Source organism: Carassius gibelio, chromosome B9 (genome assembly GCF_023724105.1).
Source record: "Carassius gibelio isolate Cgi1373 ecotype wild population from Czech Republic chromosome B9, carGib1.2-hapl.c, whole genome shotgun sequence".
NCBI lineage: Eukaryota > Metazoa > Chordata > Actinopteri > Cypriniformes > Cyprinidae > Carassius > Carassius gibelio.
Genome location: NC_068404.1, coordinates 14,500,598 through 14,527,268, shown reverse-complemented (window position 1 = coordinate 14,527,268; position 26,671 = coordinate 14,500,598). Strand labels below are relative to the sequence as shown.

General features: G+C 35.8%; 2 long non-coding RNA genes across 3 annotated transcripts in view; one reads left to right on the top strand and one right to left on the bottom strand.

Annotated features, from left to right (window-relative positions):
* Positions 1-23,246, bottom strand: part of LOC127964648 (uncharacterized) — a 104,151-nt gene extending 80,905 nt beyond the window's left edge. Inside the window, exons 1-5 of one of the 2 annotated variants that reach the window (XR_008155093.1) lie at positions 22,997-23,246; positions 22,217-22,316; positions 21,102-22,051; positions 20,899-20,983; positions 20,266-20,393 (exon numbers count right to left, since the gene is read on the bottom strand). This is a non-coding gene — a long non-coding RNA (uncharacterized LOC127964648). The remainder of the gene's footprint in view (positions 1-20,265; positions 20,394-20,898; positions 20,984-21,101; positions 22,052-22,216; positions 22,317-22,996) is intronic. The other variant, XR_008155094.1, reaches the window with a different exon arrangement.
* LOC127964657 (uncharacterized) lies at positions 15,183-17,705 on the top strand. Its single transcript, XR_008155107.1, has 3 exons — positions 15,183-15,429; positions 16,179-16,278; positions 16,992-17,705. It is a non-coding gene; the product is annotated as an uncharacterized LOC127964657 (long non-coding RNA).
* Positions 23,247-26,671: the final 3,425 nt, after the last annotated feature.

The window sequence follows — 26,671 nt, the reverse complement described above, 5'->3', positions numbered from 1 at the left end:
TATATTATATTATATTATATTATATTATATTATATTAGTACATTTTCCACTTGCCTGGTCACTAATGACCACATACAGAGCTGACAAATATTGCTACTTACTATGCAGTCACATAATAATTTCTGTTAAAAGTGTTCATCGTCTGTCTGATTATTTCTTTTATTCATTTTTCTGATATTTCCTGTCATATGCTCATAAACTGACAGTCACCACTTATAAGCTACTACTAAATATTGTAGAAACTTAATTTTCTGTAAAGTTGCTTTGGAATGATTTGTATCATAAAAAGCACAATACAAATAAACTGGAATTCAATTGAATAATGCCATGATGACTTGAAATACTACCTACTAGTTTGGTAGTTCTGGGTTTCAGAACAGAGCAATTGTGTTTGCATTCATGCATTTTTCAATGGAGAGAAAAAAATGCTACTCCCCCTGCTCTCCCAATAATCCAGTCGGACATCCCAGATCTCAATTGCCTTGCCAGAGGCCACGGTGTGGCGTCAGTCACGGTCGGGTCAGTACGGTTTAAGCCAGCTGAAATTGACTCTGTCTCTCAAATCTGTAAACACATTTCACTGAAGTCATCTACAGCCTGAGGAACCGACTGAAGCCTCTGAACACACACATACACTCTCACAATCTGGTTTGGTTACACAAGAAATGCGAGTGGGTAGTGAGGAAAAATAGTGGGATAGAATGAAATATTATCTGTGTATGTAGTTTGTGTATTTGCTATTCTTTCCTTTTTTTTAAATCCAGGGCAATGTGTCAAATAGCCTACAGTGGGGTCCGATAGGACCATCTGGGACTTCTAGTGAAATTGCATTTTGTTATTTAATGAATTTTAGATTATATAAATGATATAATTAATTATAAAATATAAATTATATGAATTGTTGTATACAGAGATGTCATTCAAACTGGGGTGCCCCCTCGTATTTTTGATCCAAGTGGATTTTGAATGCAGCTTCCAAAAGACAAATAATAGCTTTTAATTTAAATGCTCTTTGCTTTCTGTACGATGACAGCATTATAATTAGTACATTACAATGTTTTTATTAAATTCATGTTAAATATAAAACTAGTCATATTACAATAAATTATTCATAAAAAGTAAAAAGACAGGTTTTATGCATAGTTAATTTATTACACTTACACTAGTCTACTTGCCCTTCACCCATTATCAAATAACAGGATATGTAAAATTCCTTTTTTTTAACACATATTGGAGAATCAAGAGATGTTTCCTAATATAGATAATACGTTTGGAAATATTTCAAACAAAAAAAGAAAAATCAAATAAAACCAATAGCCCTACATTGGAACCCCTGCCCGCCTTTGGTTGTGCATTTGCATGGACAAATTAATGTCTGCAATAAAGTTTAAAAACACTTAAAAGCTGTTCATTTCTAGGTTTGCATGACTTGTGATTTAATGCTGTCTCCGACAATATATTGATGACATCATCTTTAATAACAGCCTACTTCAGGAATATACATTTGTTATACATACAAAAGTCCAGAATGAAACTTCTCCTACTAGTATCCCCTGCCACCTAGCATTACCATGTAGCAAATCAAGGTTTTGTTGACTAACTTTTGTGTAAACTAACTAATTGACTATTTAAAAAATCTAGAGTCTTCCAATATTTTTCCTCCCCAACTTCCTGTTTTAGTTGTAAATGTGTCAACGTAGATCAGGTCAAACCATTTCATGTGTAAAGGTGAATTTAACAGCTTGGCGAGTCTCATATCCGACAGAGCTTCTTTTAAAATGTGTTTTTTGACCTGAGAGTCAGAGTTTCATTTCAACCAAAACCCATGGCACAAAGAAAGAGCATCAGCTTTTCTGCCTCATCCCCTGAAAGCAGGCCACTCCAAAACTATCAGAGTGAGTTTCTAGACGACAGTAAACAAGCACAAATAAAGGGCTGAGATTGAGTCTTGAGAGGGCTTTTTGTTATCTGTAGTGTCGTGGAGCAGCGCTGGCAGTCCTCCCGGTGACTAGCCAATAACATGTCCCTTTTCTTATTTTTATACCATTTTTGGAGAGGACGACAGCTAGAGCGTATAGTCTGATCCACAGCTCTACCATCCATACAATGAATGTCATCTGTGTGTTTATATGTGTGTGAATGTGTGTTTCTGGAGTCATGCAAACTCACGTCCCTTTCCTCATATTGTGTTATTGCAGGCTGCTGACGCAGTACCAGCTCTATTTATTTTCTTTGGCGGATTGAGTTGAAAGAGGTGTAACCGAGACTGATCTCGGGTCAGTCCAAAATCACTATCTCCATCTTCACTACAAACGTGACATTTCATAATGTGAGACGTGCAAAATGTTTGATGAGAATAAATACAGAGCGGCTGAAGAAAGCTGGTATAATTACTGTATGTTCGTGTGGGATGATGGTGGATAATACATGTTACTTCATGTAACAAAACAAGTCACTGTCGTTGCGAAAAAGGGGAAAAGTCATAAACAGTAAATGTAATTGTGGGAATCGGATATGAGCTCTCAGCGATGCTCATTTGTCTGGTGCTGTGTTACGATGGCCTGATACGAAGCGCGGCGGCGTTCGGTTATTTAGGAAGATCAAGAGCAAACGGAAGCATTTCTTCCTTTTATCACATGGAGAGGCTTTTAGTAGCTCGCCTGCATTTCCGTTCCCCTTCTCTCGCTCTTTCTATTTCTTCCTGACTCTCCATGCCCCCGCTTCCCTCTCTCCCACGGTAGCGTTCACCCGGGTAATCATGGGTAATCTTCACCATCCCTGCCCTTTTTATCTCCTGTCATTTTCTCTAATAGTGACTTTTTCCTCCTTCCTTTCATCCTCCTGCATGCAGTCGGGATTGAGGCCTGATAGGAATGAAATGATGAAGAAATGAAATGAAATAGGATTGCCAAACAAGCCACGGTCCGGTGTCACGCCGTCCGCATGTGCGTTTTATTTCCATCCATTTCCACACATTCTGAATTTATCAAAGCAACCCACTCAGATTCAATAATGGCTTATGTGCTTATGCATTATGGTTTGCATACTATCTCTGATGATGGATGGGTTTATGACAGATGGAATGATGGGTTGTTAAACTTAGAAGACCTTTGTGATCTTTTTGTACTTGGTCCCATCCATCTTTTAACCAAGATTAGGGCTAAATTGCTCTGTGAAAATAACCCTTCTACATATCTTCAGAAACATCAGAATGAAAATTATATTTATGATGATAACTCTGCTTACCCACGCAGGCAGTTGGGCCAGGAATGTTATTTCCCCTCAAATATAGACACCGGTATTTAACCCTCCTACACTGAGTCGTGTTGCTTGTAATTACGCTGCTAGGCAGTGAGAGGTTGTCTAATTCCTCTGTCCCCGTGATTGGGGAATAGAAGGATGGATAACTGTGGCTGCTGCTAGACCTTTATTACCATTAGTTCCCAGCAAGAGGAAGGACATTTCTGCGAAATGACAGACACCACCTATCTAACCTGTGTGTGTTGAAAACATTGAAAGTTTAAGTATAGCTAGTCCTTAATAGATTCTGTAGACTTCATATTAAAACATCTCAAATTGACACAGTTACAAGATATATTTGCTTAGCATGATAGAATATGTAAGTGAGGGGAATGAAATAAGGTTCATATATAGTTCATATGGCAGACAGCCTATATGGAAGTCTGCTTATGCACATACATTCAAAAAATAAATAAATTCATAAAATTCACAATTACAGTCACAATTACATTAAATAAATTAACTAAACTGTGTGATAAAATTGCTGTGCTTGATTTGTTATATTGTTATTATTACCCCCCCCCCCCCCAACGTTTTGATGATTTATGTGATATTTTTTTTTACATATTATTTATTTATTTATTTATGTATGTATTAATTTATTTATTTATTCATTTATTGTTCAATTATTAATTATGGTATTTATTTTGGTATGTGTGTATTTATTTATAATTTTACTTAATAATTTTTTTTTTCTAATTTATCAACGGAATCTTCAGAAATATTAAAGTTTTAATAAAATAAATATTAAGCAGCAGAACTGTTTGTAACTTTGATAATAATAAGAAATGCTTCTTTAGCATTATAATGATTTATGAAAGATCATTTGACACTGAAGACATGAATACCGGCTTCTGAAAATCAGCTTCGCCATCACATGAATACATTCTATTTTACAATATATATTACAATAGAAAACAGTTATTTTTTGCAGTAAAAACGAATCCGACTATAATTGCTTTGTCAATTATTTGATTAATGTCACTTTATGTGTTGGTCACAGCCATTTCTTGTCTAAGTAGGCTTCCCTTGGTCAGAATAAACTACAAATTTTACCATGCCAATAGCTGAAAACTGTCTGCACGAGAGTAACTGCCATCTGACCCATCATCCTGAATCTCAGCGTGGTTCCTGCATGTTCATTGCTCGTGGAGGATTTGCTTCCCAGTGGCTGGTAAACAGCCAGTCGATCAGAGTGACTTGCATACAAACAAACCAGAATGCAGGCTCACACCTCGCTATAGGGAAGGGAGAAAGATTGATCGTAATTGGTGGGTGAGAAGAGTTTATGTACGAGAGTGCAACGTGTGTGTGTGAGAGTGAGAGAGGAAATGTGGAGATAAATGCGGAGGTGATTGAAGGGTTACATCCAATTCCTAGCATGGCTCCCTTCTCCTGTGCTTACGTGCTTATGCATTTATGGGAGCACAAGTCTGATGCCAAGTTTCTAGATAATGACTTTGTGTTTGCTTGTGTCAATGATAGAAAGATTTGTTTATCTGAATGTTTTTTTTTTTTTTACTATTTGTTTAAATAAACTGCTTAAAATACATAAAGAAATAATAATGTTAATAATATATTTTTATAATATATATATATATATATATATATATATATATATATATATATATATATATATATATATATATATATATATTTTTTTTTTTTTTTTTTCAGTTAACATATATTAATAAGACTTTTTGTATGCAATTTGTTTGTGAACTAGTTCTGTTTGTTGCAGTCATGATTCAACTCAAATATTATATCAGTGAGTCATTGAGTCATCAAGCCATTGACTAAGAATCACTACAGATTCACTCCGATTTGTGAACAAATCATTCAGCCCAGTGTTGTGAACTAGATCAACTGATTAATTGAAAAGAATAATGATTTATTCATAAATCAGACATTGCTTGTATGTGTATGTGTATGTGTGTGTGAGTGTGAGTGTGACTGTGTAGTTTATATCCTTCAAAGAAAATGTTTACCTCAGCATTTCTGTTTCCAAGGCGGGCATGGTTCTCTCAGCAGATTTCCGATCAATAATTATGTTTGTGAACATCACACATCTCTCAAATACATCAAAGTCTGTGAGAATACGTGGTTTCCCTTTCTACTCGTTCTTTCTGTCTCACTCTCTTTCACCCTCTCTCTCTTTTCTTCTTCTATGACTCATTTTATCCAGGATCGATTTTCCTGCAGGCTATAATCAGGCTGGCCCTTTCATGTCAGCCCTTTGAGACATTAGGGGAAGGTGTCTAGACCGCCTGAAGGACCCCATGTGTTTCCAAACAGGGTTGTCCCTGATTGTGCATTCTTTCCCCTCGGGGTGTGGCCTGATATGTCTGTGCCGCATTTTTGGATAAAACACTGCTAATTTAGAGGATTCATTTTTTAAGGGCTATGATCAAACATCATACATCAACAAATATCATACTTAATGAAATAGCTCCGAGCCAAATCCATGATCCATGTTCGAATGATTCTAGGGCTGCACAATTAAATATGTAAAAAAGAAAAGAAAAGAAAACCGGTGTTTTCTGTATTTACCTGCATTTTGACTATTGTGCTTCAATGCGTTGCATTTTAGGCTTAATGCAAATGCCCATAAAAATAATTGATATTTCCCTGGCAGAAAATTATCATTACCAGGTTTTTTTTTTTTTTTTTTTATCACTGCCAAGCGATACCTAAACACACTTTTATAAATCAGTATTGTTTAAATTGTTTTAAACTTCATTAGAACCGGTTGCATTAACAACAGGTTAATTTCAAGGTATCTGATTGGCCTTTGCATCCTTGAGCGCAACAGAGATTGGTGATTGGTTACAATTCTCAACAGTTTGACGCGACAGACAGACCTAGACCTAAACAGAATTAGGTAATGGACACTTTTTTTAATTGGTTGTGATTTGTTAAAACTCAGTACCTTTGAGAATATCTCAGTAAGTTGTTTATAGTTTGGGTTTGAGTGCTAATGTGTGTTCTTAGTTTCAGATTCACTGCTTCTGTGGCACGTAGTAAAGGAAATGTGTTTTGTTATCGTCTGACTGCTGGTTTAAACAGATTGCTGTAGACAAACATCACTAATGTGCTTATTGCTTTTTCAACTTTACAAATGTTTCCTTGTATTTGTTTAAATTCTTCTTTTCCTGCTTCCTACCCGTCACCCTATGCCACACAGATGGTGATACACGCTTTCCATCTCCCCACACTCCTCGAACCCTCACAGGAATAATCCCAGCGGTTCAGAGTTCAGTCTGGCAGAGAGTCCCCTGGCTAGTTCATATTTCGCGTTCCTAAAGAACATAATATCTCTCATTACACTTTTCAGTGCGAAGGTCATTAAGGCCCAGGCTTAAATTGAGAAGTGACGGCCTACATAAGAACCCAAAGGGGAAAGAAGACCCCACTTAGCCCAGGATCAGAGCCATTCCTTGGGTTAGCGGGCTGACCCATGTGCCCCGTCTGGACTAGCTGTAATTATATTAGCACAGGCGCTAGGAGCGTTAGCTTAAGCTCCGATAGTCTCTCAGACTTTGGCTTTTCAACACCAGCTGATATAAGGGGCCCTGTATTTCAGGTTATTATGGAAAGACCCATCATCAAATCTATTTGCAGGACAGGGTCACACCACAACACAATGAGATGAAGGGATTAAGATTGCCTTCTCTTTCTTGCTCTCTCACATTTTTTTCTCAGCTGCTCTACATCGGGCAGTTTTGTGATGGGGATAGAGGATGATTGGCAGCTGTTGCCCACCCCCGAGATGGGGCAGAAAGACTGTGTGGTTATTTGTCATACATGGTCTTTAGACCCTTATTAAAAAAAAAATACCACGTTCCATGTTTTACACAAGCACACACACTCACGCGCACTCACGCACACACACACACACACACACACACACACACACACACACACACACACACACACACACACACAACACAGACATATATATATATATATATATATATATATATATTCCAAAATTAAAAACATGATGATCATATGTAACATTGGGTATAAGCCTTTGTGTATGCATGAATTGTATTTTAATATATTTAAAAATATATAAATTGCTGTTAATTTAGTATTATAAATACAGTATATATTGTTTATACAAATTTTGAAGTAGCTTTTATCTTAAATTTAAATTTAATTCAAACTTCTACATTTAATATTTATATATCATTTTATTTTAGCTTGATTTCAGTTAACAAATACAATCATGTGAAGAGAGGTGCTGTCGACAAGCACTTCAGCTGTAGAGACTGGTTTGCTGGTTTGCTGTTAACGAAGCAAAAAAAAAAAATAATAAATAAATAAATAAATAAATAAATTCAGGAAATTATGGCAGAAGGAAGATTTGGTTTTCAAACTAAAGTGAAATTAAAGATAGCTTCTTAAGAGAAGATGAACATGTTGGTATTCTTGTTTTCATTTTGAAAAGCCTTTTATCTTTGCTGTTTACCTCACTTCATGCTATGGAGGCTTTCTTTATTATTTTTCTTTTTTAATTCCTCAATGTTTGCTAAAGATTCTGTAATTTATTAGTATACAGCAAGTAGTGTATTCCATGCCTCATCTTATTCGTTTTTGTTAATAAACATTATGTAAGCAGTAGCCTTGTTGTTGTGCTTTTTAATTAAGAATAACAATGAATCCATCTTTTGATTAAGTCTTAAAAAGTGAAAGGTGTATAGATATAAGCAAAAAATGCAACTTTTCTTCTAAAAGGTGACACCAAGATTGTGAATTAGAAGGTGAAAGCACACAATCACTTATAACACAGCACAAGATTATTTCCCATTCAACATAACAAATAATGATGATGTAAAAGAGTGGGTTGAAATTTGATCACTTTGGTATGATGAACTATGGTATGATGAACATTTTGGTATGATGAACCACATGAACTGTTTGACTGTTTGTCAGCATGCATTGATTAATTCCATGTTGTAGCAAAAAAAAAACAAAAAAAAACCTTGCAACATAATTATGTGCTCGAGTCTTGAGCCCTGCCATTATATTGAATATTTTCCATAGTAAATCCATTGTGGTTGTATGCTGACCAAAAAAATATTTAGAGAATACAATGGTAGTAGCTTGGTGTCATGGTCATATCCAATACCATGTTCAAAAAGCCATGGTAGTCATAGATTTAAACAAGTTGTTATATCTGAAATTTATACATTCAGATTAATGCTATGGTATTTTATAGCAGTCTTTTACTTGTTTAGTCATGTGGTTGTGTTTGGTTAAATGACCTGAGGCATGCTCTGTGACCTCGGGGTACCTCTACAGCCAACTGATTTGACCTTTGACCTCTGCTGGTGAGAGAGCAAGTCCAAGACTCTAAAAATGTTTCACATCATAATAGACCAATCAGTGACGGACCCCCCAAGGAGGTCCATAATACCTTCAGAAAGCTATCTGGTAGCATTCCTATTTATCTCAATGGTACTTGGCCCCCAGGAAGTATGCTCAGTTTTGCTAATGGGAGCTCAGTTCTGGACACATGGCGTGAAATGTGAAGTCAAAGACTGCAACAGAGAAAAAGAAAAAATCAGTTTCATGCCTCCAACAACTAAACTGGGCACTGATAAAATATATTGCAACATTGTGATGAAATATTAATGCTAAATATGTTGCTTTCAAATAAACTTATGTCAGAATACATGGTTACTTTTGAATTTGTTCTCATAATAGTGTTCCTGTAGTTTTGCAGCAGAACAACTGGTTGAGCATAGTACGTATAATGCCAAGTGCATCCCAGAGAACACATTTACTGGTAATATGTATAAACAGAATGCACTATACGTTTTTTTGGATAAAAAATGCATGCAATAAATGACTGTCAGTGGGGAAACATGCTTTTTGCTCCCATAGTTTGTAGTTGTGGCATCTTCCACTGGCCATGCTAACTAGCCAAACCTTGACTTCTTAAAGGGATGGTTCACCCAAAAATTAAAATTCTGTCATTAATTACTCACCCTCATGTCGTTACAAATTGTAAGACCTTAGTTTATCTTCGGAACACAAATTAAGATATTTTTTTGATGACGATTGACAGGAGATTAAAACAAAGTAATTTATACAACTATATAAGTAAAACATGCCTGAACAAAAAAAAAAAAAAAAAAAAAAACAATGCAAAATAAAATAAGAAACAGAGAGATAGTTCAACCAAAAATGACAATTCTGTCATTCATTACAAACCTCTAAAGCTTTCGTTCATCTTCAGAACACAAATTAAGATATTTTTTAGAAGAAATCCATGAGCTTTCTGACCCTGTTTAGACAGCAATTCAACTGACAAGTTCAAGGCACAGAAATATTGTAAGTACATCATTAAAATAGTCATCAGTGGTTCAACCGTATTTTTTTGATGCTACAGAATACTGTCTATGCAGGGTCTGAAAGCTTTTCACTTTTGGCCGAACTTCATTTAAGCCTTCTAAATGGTCTTTTTTTTTTTTTGTCTTGCATTGCTGTCTTTGTGTTCAGGCATTGTTTTTTTTTTTCTTTTCTTTTTTTTTCTTTACTCATATAGTTGCATAAATTACTTTGTTTTAATCTTCTGTCAGTCTTCCAGATTTTCCATTTCTTTTTAGTGTTTCTCGTCACTCTCCTCTTTCTGTCCATTCCATTCCCTCTGTTTTAACTGAATTTTGAGGACATAACTGGAGGCCGTGGATCAGAAATATCTCCAGTGAATATAATGTGGTGTGGTTTGAGAGTTTAATCATGCTCTACTATCTGTATGTGGCAGTTGGTGGCGTGCTACATTAGCGTGTTCCCAGAGGATGTGATCGAAATGGAGTTTGCCTGCCAGCTAATTACACAGCTTCTGCAAATTACAGCGACCTTCGTCAACCCTGCGCGTGAGGGATGTTTGTTTCATATATTTAACTGCTGTATGTGCACATGAAAAGATGAGAACCAACTACATTAATTGCTCACACCAGTTAAAGTGCTTGAATTTATATATATATATAAATATGTATACACACACATACACACACACACACACACACATATATACTGTATTCTGTTTGGCTGGCAGGTATGTAGTAAAAGATAGAGAAAGAGAGAGAGAGCTCATAGATCACTGATTGCTCTGCACGCACACACAAACTTGTTGTCAAAGCTTCCCCGCGATTTTCATTAATAAAATAGCCTAGATACTAGATGCCTTCATTTTATTTTTCAGCAACGAGGTGGTAAAATCGCTGTTTGTGAAACAGACGCAGCTACACACAACTGTCCACTGTTATCTCTCTCTCTTTCTCTCTCAAATAATCAAGCGATCGATCAATCATTGAGGTCTTACAGCACAATTTCAATACTGTGTATGATTTGAAGCAGGCAGAATGCTAGCGTTAGCGTGCCATATAAGTGATAAAAAATTCTATTTGAAATGGTAATTTTTTCCCATTCGGTCAAATATTGTGCTGCAAAGAGCACAATGGAATAACAGTATAATCAATGGCTAGCTGTGCATTGAAGAATTTTAAATGCACTTCACATGAGGCTGCAATTTTAAAATCCAAAGTAGATTTTAAATGAACTTTGCCTTCGCGTCATGCATTTAAAATCATTTAATGCACGGCTAGCCATAGATTATACCTTACGGATATTAGTGCTGTCAAACGATTAATCGTGATTAATCGCATCCTTTTATTTTTGATGTGATAAATCACCATTAATCGTTTGACAGCACTAGTGAAAGTAAGTGAAGTGTAAGTGAAAGTGACATTCAGCCAAGTATGTCGACCCATACTCATACTCTGCATTTAACCCATCCGAAGTGCACACACACAGAGCAGTGAACACACACACACATACACACTGTGAACACACACCCTGAGCAGTGTGCAGCCATTTATGCTGCGGCGCCCGGGGAGCAGTTGGGGGTTCAGTGCCTTGCTCAAGGGCACCTAAGTCATGGTATTGAAGGTGGAGAGAGCACTTCAATACACACGCACAAACACATATATATTTCTCTGTGTGTATGTGCACTATGTGCACATAGTGCATGGCCACACTATGTTGTTGTTCACTCTCATAATTTTGTCTTTCTTTCTATTTGTCTTTCTCTCTCTTTCACACACATGCACACATTCAGTGGATATTAATGACACCAGCGAAAGCAAATTTAATGCGCTATTGGTGATGACATGCACTGCTTATCTGATGCCATAAAAGCTTCGACAGCGTTCACACATGCACTTATGTACAATTATTCTGCTAACAAGCTGCATTGGATTAATAAATTAGCTGTTTTTATTTTTTTGTAGCAGCAGGTCTATTTCAGGGAGCACTTTAACTTATTTACGGGCACAATAACAGTAAAGCCATTACAGGTGGATGCTGGATAAATGTGATTTTCTAGACATAAAGCAGTTTGTTTCAATCAAACAGAATTGTGTGTGGCTACATTTTTACCAATCTCAGTAGCCTACATGTGGGGAGAAGATTAACACCAAGAGCATTACAGCAAGCAAGACACTATGCTAGCTACTTTCTTAAATAGTGAGATTTGTACTCTAGAAGCAGTATTTCAAGGAATGACTGGATGGTGTACTTTTGCAGGTAGATGTTTTCTTTTCATGTTTTTTATTTTTATTTTTTATTTTATTCTAATATTGTCAACAACCCCTTGTGCTACAGATAAGTTGATGTTTCTGGACAATTTTGAGAAACAGTTGCCACATCTGTTCGTAAATGAAACTGTATTTTTTAAACATAAACTAATGTTTATTAGCATGTTTTTCATGCAAACAGTAACAATTGGAGACATTCAGTGTAGTTTGATTTAAACATGCAGTTGTATTATATTGTATAGTGTATCCCAATTGTGGCATAATTTCATACTCTAAATACTTAAATGTATGGATATAGTTTCGATACATTGTATACAATATGCCAGTACATTGCTTTGGACTAGTCTCAAATAGCCAGACTTGACCTTATTCTTCATCCCTAATCCTAATCCTATCCTACTTTACTAACTATTATTAAGCAGCAAATTAGGAATTTATTAAGGGAAAAGTCGTAGTTAATAGTCAATAAGTGTTCCCTATTTTAAAGTGTTACCTTATACATAAAAGTTTACTCATATATATATATATATATATATATATATATATATATATATATATATATATATATATATATATATACAGTATATAGTACACCTTCTCATTCAAAGAGTTTTCTTTATCTTCATGACTATGAAAATTATAGATTCACACTGAAGGCATCAAAACTATGAATTAACACATGTGGAATTATATATGGAATCATATACATAACAAAAAAGTGTGAAACAACTGAAAATATGTCATATTGTAGGTTCTTCAAAGTAGCCACCTTTTGCTTTGATTACTGCTTTGTATTGTGACTCTACAATTTTCATAGTCATGATAATAAAAAAAAAAAAAACTCTTTGAATGAGAAGGTGTGTCCAAACTTTTTGTCTGTACTGTATATATATATATATATATATATATATACTAGTGCTGTCAATCGATAAAAAAAAATTAACTAATTAATCGCACAATTTTTTAAAATTAATCGCGATTAATCGCGATTAATCGCGATTAATCGCGATTAATCGCAATTAAAAGACTGAAACTTTTTGGATATGTAAATGTAAAATGTAAATAATTAATGTAAACTCAAGACAAAGAAACTATTTAAATTCAAAATATGATTGTTTATTGGAATTTTTGTTTAACTTGTAACACAGATTTTCTCATGTAAACAACATACCTGCAATAAACCATCAATATCCTCCAAATTAACTGTTGGCTTGAAAGCCATATTTATTACAGAAATAAAAACACAGGCATGTAAGTACCATTTGAATTTCAAAACAATCAATGCCAATAAAAAACAAAAATGATTTCCATGTTGAATTCTAAGTGGACTGCAAAAAAATTCCAAAGTATAGTCATTGCCAGTGCTTTAAGTGGGCCGGTATGCACCAGTACTCAGTACCGCCACTTCCAAATATAGCTCTTGAGCGTACCGCCACCTCTCCGTGCGCCCAGAACGTGCTTGTAGCGTACCGGTACGCTCATTTGGACATCTGTTTTAATAGAGGTTTTAATCTTTTACCTGCACTGCCGATTTTCAGAGCGCCCTTCACAATGCAAGCTTCCTAATTCATCCCACCCAGAGCAGAAACTACATTACCCATTCACCCTTAAGTTATACAAGTGAATAGCGCATGTGTCGCTTTTCCCACTGTTAAGTGTCAACAACTCAACGTGGCCGGAGAAGGTGTGTGAAACTCGTTGTGAGTTATACTAAAGCAAAATCTTGAGTATTTATTGTCTGATAAACATTAAAAACTGTCTGCGGAGGTTGAGTCGTCCTGCAGCCCCCGCTGGCTGCTCATTGGCTGCAGCATCTTTTCTAAAAAAATACCGTAGACGGCAAGGCACAAATTTAGATATTCATTTATCTAATTAATCTATAGCCTATGCACAAAGACAATATGATCTTTTTGTCCCCTTTTTGTTTTAAAGCTTGATGAAGAGAGAGAGCGCAAGTTGCTGCAGCTGCGAGGAGGACAGTGATGCACGCGTACAGGAGTGATTGACAGTTCGCGGCACTGTGTACAAAAAATACTCCGCTACACACTTATTTCGTTATTTTCGTTTAAGCTTATTAACGTTAGCGTTACAGAAAGGTCTGATTTACGCACTGTTACAGTCATACAGTCATAATGTTTCTTGTGGCAGACTGAAGAGTAGGCCTAATCCGGCAGAGTTTTATACTGAAACTTTCCGTCTAAAAGTCCTTCCTTGGTCTTATCCATATTTCTTTGCACGTTGAACATACATAGGCCACAACTGGAAATAAAAAAAACTGCAACCGCGTTAATTGCGTTATTTTATTTTAACGCGTTAAATATTTCAAATTAATCGAATGCGTTAACGCGCTAATTTTGACAGCACTAATATATACATATGAAGTTAGGTGTAGTGCAGGTAATTCCAACTTTGATGATAAAAGACTGGCTGTAATAGGTTTGGTAGCTCATTCAAATAATTGCACAGCAGTAGTATAGGAAAGTTTTTACAGAAATTGCACAAATAGTGACTAGAGTTGCTCTCTCATTAGCCTGGTAGCTTGTAAACAGGCCTTGGTTTCCCAGTGGACCAAAAAAAAAAAAAAAACTATGTTCGTTGTTCCAAACCTGTATGGCTTTCTCTGTTCTATTTTCATCCATACAGTGAAAGTCAATTGGGTCCTAACCAACATTGAACCTCAAAGACTTGTGTTTATGGACAAGAACAATCAAATCATATCAGTTTTTTTTTTTTTCTCTCTCTCTTGCAACTCATGTTCCCTGCTTAATTGACTTCTGAAGCATCTGATGACCCAGTAGCACTGATGAAAACATGCTGGAGTCAGATGAGATGCACACACAGTGAGACATCATTGCTGTTGGTTTCTGCTTGTCACAGAATAAAATGCTCTTTTTGGAGCATCACGAATCTCATGATTTATTCACAACATTCTGTGGCCCATCTGACTCTTTGGCATTGGGGGACAGACAGACAGACACGCACACGCGCACACACACACACACACACACACACACACACACACACACACACACACACACACAAACACACGCACACACACACACGCACACACACACACACACACACACACACACACACACACACACACACAGTGTCTCCATGCATGAAATCTTGCCATTGTCATTGATTAACATCAAACCCTTAATGAAGTTGAATGCGCAGTTGTATTGTTATAGTGTATTTTTCCAAATTAAGAGATGCACACAGTTTTCTCCTATTTCCTCCCCATGTCCTTCATGTGTTTGAATACACAACCCATTCTCACTCCAAAGGCGTCAAAAACCGAAGCATGGTCAAGCGCCCCTAGCGTCACTTTTATGACGCCAAATGTGCCTCTCGGCGTCGACTATCGAAGCACTACGACCTTCATTGCTTTCAGTGGGAAACTTTTGGCGTCAGAATTCGACACGAGGACATGAGATGTTTATCGCTATGAAATCACGTTCAAGAAGTCTCATTCAGCACACATCGCGCGATACTTGCTATCAGTTCCACAGTTTGGGTGAGTAGTCGTATATACGCTCTTTTAATGCCTTTTATCAAATGTATTCTGTCTTCTTTATTAATCAGATTAGTGCCATATGTTTAATCGCTGTATTATATCGGTCATCCGCGGCTGTCTTTGAGTTTCATTGCGTTTAAATAAATGAACACAGCTGCTAATTAGTCTGATTAAACTCTATCTGTCACGTGACGTGCCATAGACCTTCGATCCGTTTTATATTATTATTAATTTCAGGATCAATGATGTAAGTTGTATTTGTAGTAAAATCATGGTAATCACGACACAATAGTAATAAATGAAATGTGAAGTTAAAACACAGTAAATGGGACATTAGTAACTGTAACTGTAGTTTTACTATGATATATTAATAATCAATACAACAATACAATAATCACCAAACCAGCTATGTTTGTATCACTGTAATGTTAGTGTTTTTATGTGCTTTTATATGACAGATATCACAGTAATCATGTGTTCTGTACCATGCTTTTAATACCTTTTAATGTGAATCCAAAAAAAAAAAAAAAATCAAATTAAAAATAAATAATAAAACATGTATTTTTCCATCTTGCAGTTCATTCATATCAGTTTATATATATATATATATATATATATATATATATATATATATATATATATATATATATATATATATATATAAATATTTTGCTCACAGATCATTATTAACATTCTGTATATAATTCAATTTTATTTTCTCTCCCCTTTTTTATTATTTATATTTTTAGCTGAAAAGACGTAAAGGCAGTCAGCCCAGTGGTGTTTCTGGAGAGGGATTCCTTCAGAAATGGAGAAGACAGAAAGCTGCGGAGGCAGATATTTGCAGCAGTAAGTCTGTGATAGTTTGTCTCTTTTATCAAACATTCCTGCTGTTATAATTTGTACAGCATTTGTTGTTTCTTAAACTGTTGCACTGTCCAAATACCCACACTTGCCATCTTTTCACTTGACCACTTGATTACTTATTTGAAGTCTTTCCTGTATTTGGCCTAGTGTTCGAGTGAGCATGATGACCACGAGTGTGTGTCGAACTTTTCATGACCTGATGACTGTGTTTCCCAATCCTGATCCTGGAGAACCCCAGCACTGCACGGTTTTGGTGTCTCTCTTATCTGCCTTGGAGTCTTCACTGATGAGCTGATGAGTTGAATCAGGTGTGTTTGATCAGGGAGACATCTCAAATGTGCAGTGTTGGGGTTCTCCAGGACCAGGATTGGGAGCCACTGCCTTATGGGACACTTATGTGTTTAAAGAGATTTTTAATATCTAATTATCAATATTTCACATACTGTACTAAACACATCACAGTCTTAATAATCCAGTTTAACACTTGTATGATATTGTACAAGCCCCAGGACGGTCTCATCTGACACTATCAAAAGAATTCATATGACTATAGCTTGTTATTAATTACTTGCTTTCAATAATGGATTCATTTAACATTTAATTTTACAGCATCTTTACAGAGGCTGCTTTTATGGTCTAAACAAAACACAGTGTAATGTATAAGTTGAATGTAATGTAATATTTCTGTCTTACAGGATTGTTTGAGGATAACGCTGTAGCTCCATCATGCACAAGGACTCACCTCGTTAACTCTTTTTCCCCCGCACACACAGAAATGGTCCCTGGATCAGTGATTAGACTTTGCAGTGGTTTGATTTTTGCAGAAGATGTAACTTTGTTTTATTTATAAGCTCATAATGAATACATTACAGAACCAGTGATGAAAACAATAGTTAAAAATAGTATTTTTCGTATTGATAAAGCATTTTGTTCTCTTTTTCAAGCTTCATACAGTGAACTTTTTAGACTTTAATTAAGAGTTTTAGTAAAGGAGATATTCATACACAGTCATCCCCTAGCTCCAGTCATGAAGTGAATTCATGATGTTATTGTCAAAGCTAGCAGGTGTTTGTTTTCCTGAACACTTTCTCTGTCTTCCATTGTTCAGACAATCAGTGTTTATTTGATGCTGTGCTGATTGAGTTTTATAGATGATATTGCACACTTGACATGCATGTCTTCATGGTGTTTTTTTGTGAGTTTGAAACATTTACATTGTGTTGTATAACATTTTGGTCAATTTAATTTTTTTAATAAAATTGATCTTTTTCCAGTGTTCTCTGAAAGACATACTGTATTTACTGTTTTGTTTTTTAATAAAAGCATTTTCATTTGCATACTGAAAATAGTTAATGTTTACAACATAACTGCCTTTTTATTCTTTATGGTGGCAAAAACGAGCTTGGTGACAGAGGATGCATTGTAGTAATTTGGGCATGTTGACTTTAAATGAGTTTGACATATCAATAAATAATGGAAGATCCTTACAAAAATACGCATGTTTATTATGCTTTATGTATTTATTTGTTCATTCATTCATTCATTCATTTATAATTTCTGTTTTTATTCCTAGGGTTCAAATGGTAGAGAATGGTAAATCACAGAAACACAAATGTGAACAATTTTAACTTTAAAACACAATGTAATATACAATGTAAATTTTAGAAGCACGTCATTTGATTAGTAAATATATTTGTCTTTGGTCAAAAAAAAAAAATACAAATCTTAAAAATGTGTCTTATATTTAATGAGAGGAATCTATCTGTTGGATACAACTGCGACTGCTGGGCATGTGCACATCAATATTGCCCAATTTTTGTCAAGCTGAACAACGGAGGAAGGTGAAGACGTTAATAAAACAGAATCTAATAAGTAGCAAGCTTAATCTATTGTTAACCGAATCTATCCCTTCAGCCGAAAAACGAAAGACATCTGTCATACATGGATAAGGAAGTGTGACGCTGCTGCTCAGCTTAGATGTCATTGGCTATGAATTTTCAGGACAGTCTGTGGTTGGACTATCTTTTAACCCATATTAAACAGCGCATCATGTTAAAAAGTATGTTTTGCTCCTATCATCACATTAGTAATATATTAAGTCAACAATGAAGTGTTGCTATCTTGAGAAAAATGACATCTTTAGCGAGATCCTAATCCTAACCCTAAGCATAACTTCAATGAACTACAAAAACAGCCCCCTAGTGTTGCCTTTGCATAGATAGAACGACGGAGGCTTGTGGGTAATGTAGTTTAAAACTTTTTATTAACGAAACTAAATAAATTATTTATTTTAAGGTAAACTGGATATCTAAATATGTTTATTGTGCAAACCTCTATGATATATTTGAGAGGCAGGCTGAAATGTGGTATTTTACAGTGAGCAATATTTAAAATGCTTTTATGCCAGCTTTCCACTTATTTCTGAAAACTGAGCTCAACATTATTTTATCAGCATAGCATAAGTAATAATCCTGCCCAATTTCTCTTTGATATGTTAATTGGACTCTGATTTACAGCCATTTGAAATGTACAGTTTTGGGCTCTTCCGGGGGGTGCTACTGGGCCCCTGGGGGTAGCAGGGCAGTAAAACCTACATATATGTATTCTCCTCATCATGAACAACAAACTGAGCTGAGTCACATTTATATCTGACAGTTTTCACAGTCCTCTGTTTTCTATTCTATTCATCATGACTATTATACCTTTTGACAGGACATTGTGAGGCCATCTGATGAAACATTGAAAAATTATAAAGAAATGATTTAATAATGAAAATAATAGATTATTTCTTTGATTTTTGAAGTAAATGGCAAGAAATATAATGGATGAACCTGCAACAACTTGCCATTATCTATTCCCCACTGTAAAGCAGTAATCAAGGACAATGTATACACATTGTGATACTTCACTATTACACAAGGACAAATTAATGCAGTGCTAAGAATATTAATTTATATATATATATATATATATATATATATATATATATATATATATATATATATATATATATATATATATATATTAGCATTATATATAACTAATTAGCCGAAATCAGTGTAAAAATGTCCTCCTCACCCCCGTATCTTGCTCCTCAGGTGCTGGACATCATGTGTGTGCTCTTGGTTTTAATGCAGTACAAGATCCACGTTGATCATTCCTGCTACATTCTCAGTTATCCGTCAAGTGCTTGTAACAATAAAGCCCATGGCACCATCTTGTAATGCAGAATAATTAATCTTGTAACTCCCTGTATTTCACAAAAAATGTGCATATTTGTTACTAAAATATAAAAAAATTACTTTCTGGTGTACTGATGTCCCAGATGTTATTAATCCGATCAAAAATGTTCATGTCTTAAATAAAAAAATAATCCCAATAATTAATATGTCGTTTTTCCAAGTCTAAAATAAACACATATGAGCCTACCTAGTAAAATGATGTATTTACCAAGAATCTTCAGAACACAATATTCACCATTTTCATTTTATTGAAGCATAGACTATAAACTTGATAAAGTAGCATCAAGACAAATAAGATTCAATGAAAATAATTATCATCAAAGATACATTAACCTCATATATAAATCAGTTCACACAGATGAGTGATGAAATGTCCTTAAAAGTCACACAGTCCCATCCAGTCAACTGTGATACAGATCATGTGATACATATTAGACATGTGATACTGTTTCAGAAAATAATGATTCCCATCATCACATCTAAACTGGTTTCATCTCCCCATCGTGATCTTCTTCTCTCGTGTCTGGAAACAGTTTGTGGCTGATATCCAGCACTGATGTGGTGTAGCTTGTTCTCAGCCAGATGATCTCTCAGTCCTAAGATCCCAGACCTGGTCAAAGTGAAACAAACAATGCAGAAGAAGTTGTTTAATGGACAGAGAGCGCAGATGTTCTGTGTGGTTTTAGCAGGGTGAGTAACTATGACCCTTGTAGTACTGTACACTTACCATTCTTCAAGCTGTTTTAAGATCTTTTGAGAAGCTTTTTCTCTGAAGACAATTTACCACATCCTCTTCTTTCACTCCTTTCAAGAGCATCACTTGGTCAAAACCCCTCATTTGGCTGATGAGATCATCTGTACAAATAAAAATACTGCAATAAATATGTCATTCTGCAAGAATTAAGAAAAAGTTACAGAAGCAAAGGTCTTGCTCATGAGACATTAGCATGTGTAGTTCTCAGAGACTCTAGAATTCATCTATTGTTGCAGTAAATGTGTTTTCTTCCTCTAGAATCTTTCTCCAAAGTTCCTGACTTCTCTCACAAATGTGTTTTAGTCTGTGCAGTGTAATGCCTGGCTTCAAACCAATCAACTATCAATTCACAATTAATAACATAACATTTACAAAACAATGAAATAATGTCAATTGGTGTTTATATCAACTAAACCAATTTCATGACACTTGTCTGCTAATAAAACAGGTGGTGTGTTTTTAAAAACATAATATTAAAAATGTCCAGTCACACTTTGCTAACATGCTGTAATTGTAATAGTATAAAACGAAATCAAGGCTGACATGACCAGTTCTGTGAGAGATCATCATAAAATGTTGTATAACATTGCTTCAACACACACATACCAGAGGACTTCTGTTTGTTTGAGCTCAAGATGGCCATCTTCATTCCTCATCCTGAGCAAATCATATCCTTGGTCTTCCTTCTCTTCTGTGAAACAAGATAATCTCTACTTACTCTCTGTGCAATTAATATTGCTCATTAAACATAATTAAGTTAATTTAAAGTAAGATTCAGACCAGAGCATTTTTGGAGTAAACAAATGTACCTGGGAAGAGCTGATCATGGCAAGATTCGCTGAGACTCAGTAATAGCTCTTTTAGGTTTTAGGAAGGTTTGTGAGGGTTGGCTCTTAAAATAGCTGTTGAGCTCGATATTTTAGACCTGAAAAAGAAGAACAGCATTATCTGGAAAAAATCCTGTAAGACAGAAGGAAGGACATATTATTAATTACGTGCAGCTTGTACATTACACCTCTGTAAAGATGCTGTATAATTAAATGTTAAATGCATCCATTATTGAAAGCAAGTAATTAATAACAAGCTATAGTCATATGAATTCTTTGATAGTGTCAGATGAGACAGTCCTGGGGCTTGTACAATATCATACAAGTGTTAAACTGGATTATTAAGACTGTGATGTGTTTAGGGATCATTTTTAAGACTTTGACCCTGTCCAGATACCCACACTTGCAGTCTTGGCCACTTGAGAGTGTGTGTACATGACAGTGTGTGAACGAGACTGTCCCCGGTCTTAATAATGCCAAAGCACAGCGTCCTTAACACACACTAAACCTCTCCAATACTGCTCCGGAGCACTATACAAAGCTTAGTGTATCCCATCATGCATCATGTTTTGGAATAAATCGTCAGACTTTTTGCCGAGATCTCACAAGAGGTCATGGAAAGCTGTCCAATGTACAGTATGTGAAATATTGATAATTAGATATTAAAAATCTCTTTAAACACATAAGTGTCCCATAAGGCAGTGGCTCCCAATCCTGGTCCTGGAGAACCCCAACACTGCACATTTGAGATGTCTCCCTGATCAAACACACCTGATTCAACTCATCAGCTCATCAGTGAAGACTCCAAGGCAGATAAGAGAGACACCAAAACCGTGCAGTGCTGGGGTTCTCCAGGATCAGGATTGGGAAACACAGTCATCAGGTCATGAAAAGTTCGACACACACTCGTGGTCATCATGCTCACTCGAACACTAGGCCAAATACAGGAAAGACTTCAAATAAGTAATCAAGTGGTCAAGTGAAAAGATGGCAAGTGTGGGTATTTGGACAGTGCAACAGTTTAAGAAACAACAAATGCTGTACAAATTATAACAGCAGGAATTTTTGATAAAAGAGACAAACTATCACAGACTTACTGCTGCAAATATCTGCCTCCGCAGCTTTCTGTCTTCTCCATTTCTGAAGGAATCCCTCTCCAGAAACACCACTGGGCTGACTGCCTTTACGTCTTTTCAGCTAAAAATAAAAATAATAAAAAAGGGGAGAGAAAATAAAATTGAATTATATACAGAATGTTAATAATGATCTGTATATATATATATAAACTGATATGAATGAACTGCAAGATGGAAAAATACATGTTTTATTATTTATTTTTAATTTGATTTTTTTTTTTTTTTTGGATTCACATTAAAAGGTATTAAAAGCATGGTACAGAACACATGATTACTGTGATATCTGTCATATAAAAGCACATAAAAACACTAACATTACAGTGATACAAACATAGCTGGTTTGGTGATTATTGTATTGTTGTATTGATTATTAATATATCATAGTAAAACTACAGTTACAGTTACTAATGTCCCATTTACTGTGTTTTAACTTCACATTTCATTTATTACTATTGTGTCGTGATTACCATGATTTTACTACAAATACAACTTACATCATTGATCCTGAAATTAATAATAATATAAAACGGATCGAAGGTCTATGGCACGTCACGTGACAGATAGAGTTTAATCAGACTAATTAGCAGCTGTGTTCATTTATTTAAACGCAATGAAACTCAAAGACAGCCGCGGATGACCGATATAATACAGCGATTAAACATATGGCACTAATCTGATTAATAAAGAAGACAGAATACATTTGATAAAAGGCATTAAAAGAGCGTATATACGACTACTCACCCAAACTGTGGAACTGATAGCAAGTATCGCGCGATGTGTGCTGAATGAGACTTCTTGAACGTGATTTCATAGCGATAAACATCTCATGTCCTCGTGTCGAATTCTGACGCCAAAAGTTTCCCACTGAAAGCAATGAAGGTCGTAGTGCTTCGATAGTCGACGCCGAGAGGCACATTTGGCGTCATAAAAGTGACGCTAGGGGCGCTTGACCATGCTTCGGTTTTTGACGCCTTTGGAGTGAGAATGGGTTGGAATACAATGGCAATATAAATTGTGATGCTGAAATCAATAGCAGTGGTAATATCTTCAAGTGTGTATTTGTACAACTAACTTGATTTGAAACCCCGTTGTGGCTGAATTTTGGCCATTTCGAAGGGTTGTTTACACAAACAGATGGTCGGAATATCCTAGATTGACACACCATCTGCAAAAACATGTTACCATGGTAACTGATTAACAACCATAATCACCAGTTATTTACCTCACCTCAGTCTGCTTAGCCAACCTCAGAATCTTCTCCTCTCATGTTTATATTTTCCTTATTTTATTTATTTTATTTTATGTTTCTCAAGTAGCCAAAAGATGTAAGCTTGTCAATTATTCCTAAAATGTATCATCTACATTAACTCCAAGTCAGATATATTATATAATATGATTGAATTAACCTAACTACATTAGAATATGAAAACAAATTTAATTTCACGGGTCACATCTCATTGAAATGCATTGTTCTCACTGTATATACGCATATGTAAAATGTTTGTTAAATTATTAAATGGAGAAGGAGAATTACTGTACAATTTAGCTAATATAAAGACTTTAAAATATGTTTTTCATGTAGTTATATCTCTTTTTAATGGTTTGATTATAATTATTTTTTTGTTGATCTTTTGAGCAGTGTTTGAAGCTGTAAAATATACGACACACCTGTGATTCCACATTAGTTCAGTTCTGTATTATATGAGGCAAGTCTAATAGTCTGATGAACTATGTTAATTTGTAAAACTTTTTATTTATTTATTTATTGTGTGTCTGCTTTGTTTTACCCCTTGTGGCTTATAACTGTATTTCAAGTCTGTATTTATTGTGTTGTAGGTTTTTACGGTTCACTTATGATCTCTCAAACACAGTCAAGGCAGCCTTAGAGAGAAATAAATGGAGTTTAAAATTAGTTCCCTAATGCTTTTTATGTACATAAATTTGATGAATGCAACATTTCCTTAAAATGCAAAGCTGCTAGTTTTCCTCTCCCCACCTGTTGGGAGAGACAGAGTAAAACAGTCTCTCTTAAAGATTCATCCAGTCAAACTACAGCAGTTCTGCTGAGGCTCCAATTACACTTGTCAGTGGTATAAGTGTGTACAGTACAGTATGTGTATGGATGGCTGCTTCTAACACATGCTGCCTTTATGTCTTATACAGAAACACTTTGTGTTATTTAGGATCGCTGATTTTCTCTCTCTTTCACTGTCTGTCTTTCACTCTGTGTGTGTCTGCAAGTGAGAAAGGCCGCAGTGTCTCCCAGCACCTCGGACTACTTTGATGGACAGATGGACAGTCCGTGAGAGACAGACTTCCCTTTCAACCAATGAGAAAAAAAGGTTGCCTGCTGTTGGCATGGTGACAGTTGCCATGAGTGATTGCATCCGGACCTTCAGCTGATGGTTCGAGGCTTCGACCTGTGTCTCTTTGGAGGTTAAGGGTGGAGAGGGCGGCACTGACTTCGATCCCCTTCACGTTTCCATCAGGCCATGGTTTGCCGATGTGTTCTTGGCTCCATATGGCTCAAAGATGCCCGTCAGGCCTCTGACGACCTCATGCTGAGGGTCTGCAAGAATTTAACCCAAAACTCCGGGTTTAAATTTAGAGTCTGCTTTACGCTCATGGCTCACTGACACAATTGTGCACTAGTCAGTAAGTTCATCCATGCTTGATAATGTTAAACACGTTTGCTGTTTCTCTCGCAGCCCTCTGTCACTCCATTAATCACACACATCTGCTCCCTTCAGTCTGTCTCCTCAAGGAGACAACCGTGTCTGTTTGAGAGACCTTCCGATCTTCAATAGCGAAATAGTTAACACTTGATGATTATGTAGAATGGTAAATTTGGATGTTCTTAACAGATGCCGGGGAACTGAGTTCCCCTGTGGCCATATACTTTCAAAAAAAAAAAAAACAAACAAAAAAAAACCTTTGGGGCTACAGCAGCTTGTCACTGAGACAATATCCTCTAAAGTTGCTAAGCCTTTAGGGGTAGATAAGGTAACTTGCGTTCTGTTCTGTTTTGGTACAATTCGATTTATTTTTCTGACAGTGGTTCTTCTTTCTTAAAGATCATATAGTTTATACATTTATATTTACTGGTAGCAAAGTGACTTCACAGTGGGAGAGCAAAATGGATTGTGTTGCATCAAAACAAATGAAAAAAAAAAATAGCTGATAGATTTGATTGTGTGTTTGGGACAGGGATTTTGTGATCATATCTATGGATTATGTGCATAGGCGTTTTATATTTATTATGAGGTACACTTTACCTTTATAATGCATTATAAAAATAAAAATAAAAATAAATATATATATATATATATATATATATATATATATATATATATATATATATATATATATATATATATATATTTTTATGTGAGCTTTGCACTGTTACTTTTCTTCATGTTCTTTTTGTTGTGTATGTGACATGATGGAGCACATGAAACTAACTCAGGCGCCTGACTCAATAATCTTGATAATCAGGCAGTAAACATCTCCCTAAACTCAGTTAGAGCTTTTCTAATGTTGGGAAACTAGGGCGGTTGACATATGGTCTCTTCATAAGACACAGCCGATCGATGCTGATTACAGTCCAAATTTGGAGTCTTATCTCTGCCATCTATGAATCCTTTGTGTTTCTTTGCATGTTTTCTCAAATTATAGTGAAGGAACTGGTTTCATTATTAGCAGTAGGACACAATGAGGTTATTATCTCATGTGCTTTGTGTTGTGTGCTAACCTGTAATATCTTTGTGATGAACACTGCTATTAACTTCAGATGAAACCCTACAGGACATTCCTGTGTGTGTGTGTGTGTGTGTGTGTGTGTGTTTGCACCGATGATTGATGATGCTGTTTTGAAGAAGTGAAAATGGACGTTGTTCCCCTCAGAAGCATACCAGAGGGGATAAAGAGCACCATTGTGGGGCTTATTCCACTCTGCAGGGCTTTTCGCAGTGTGTGTGTGTGTGTCTGTGTGTGTGTGTGTGTGTGTGTGTGTGTGTGTATGGTGGTAGTTTAGAGTATCTGCCAGTCATTTTTTACCGTTATGTCAGTCAGGTTTGTGCGAGTGAGCTGCTAAAAGCTTCTCTAGGCTCCCAGTGGTACACGTCTGTACAGAGTCCGTCTCCATCCAGCCGCCTAGAAGACAAAATCCAACAGGGCCGATGACTGATGAAGAAGAAGCTCTTTTCTCTCCCTCTTCCTCTCCATCTTTCTCCCCCTCTTGTGTTCAACAACTGTCTTCTCTTTCACTCTCTCTCAGTATTCGGTTCATCTATTCATCACTCGTTTCTATATCCAGGGCTTTTCCATTCTTAGGACTTATCCATTTGTATCTCTCTCTTTGAATGGATGGTAACGTGAGGAGGAGAAAGTAGCCTTCCGAACCGATGCATTGTGGGG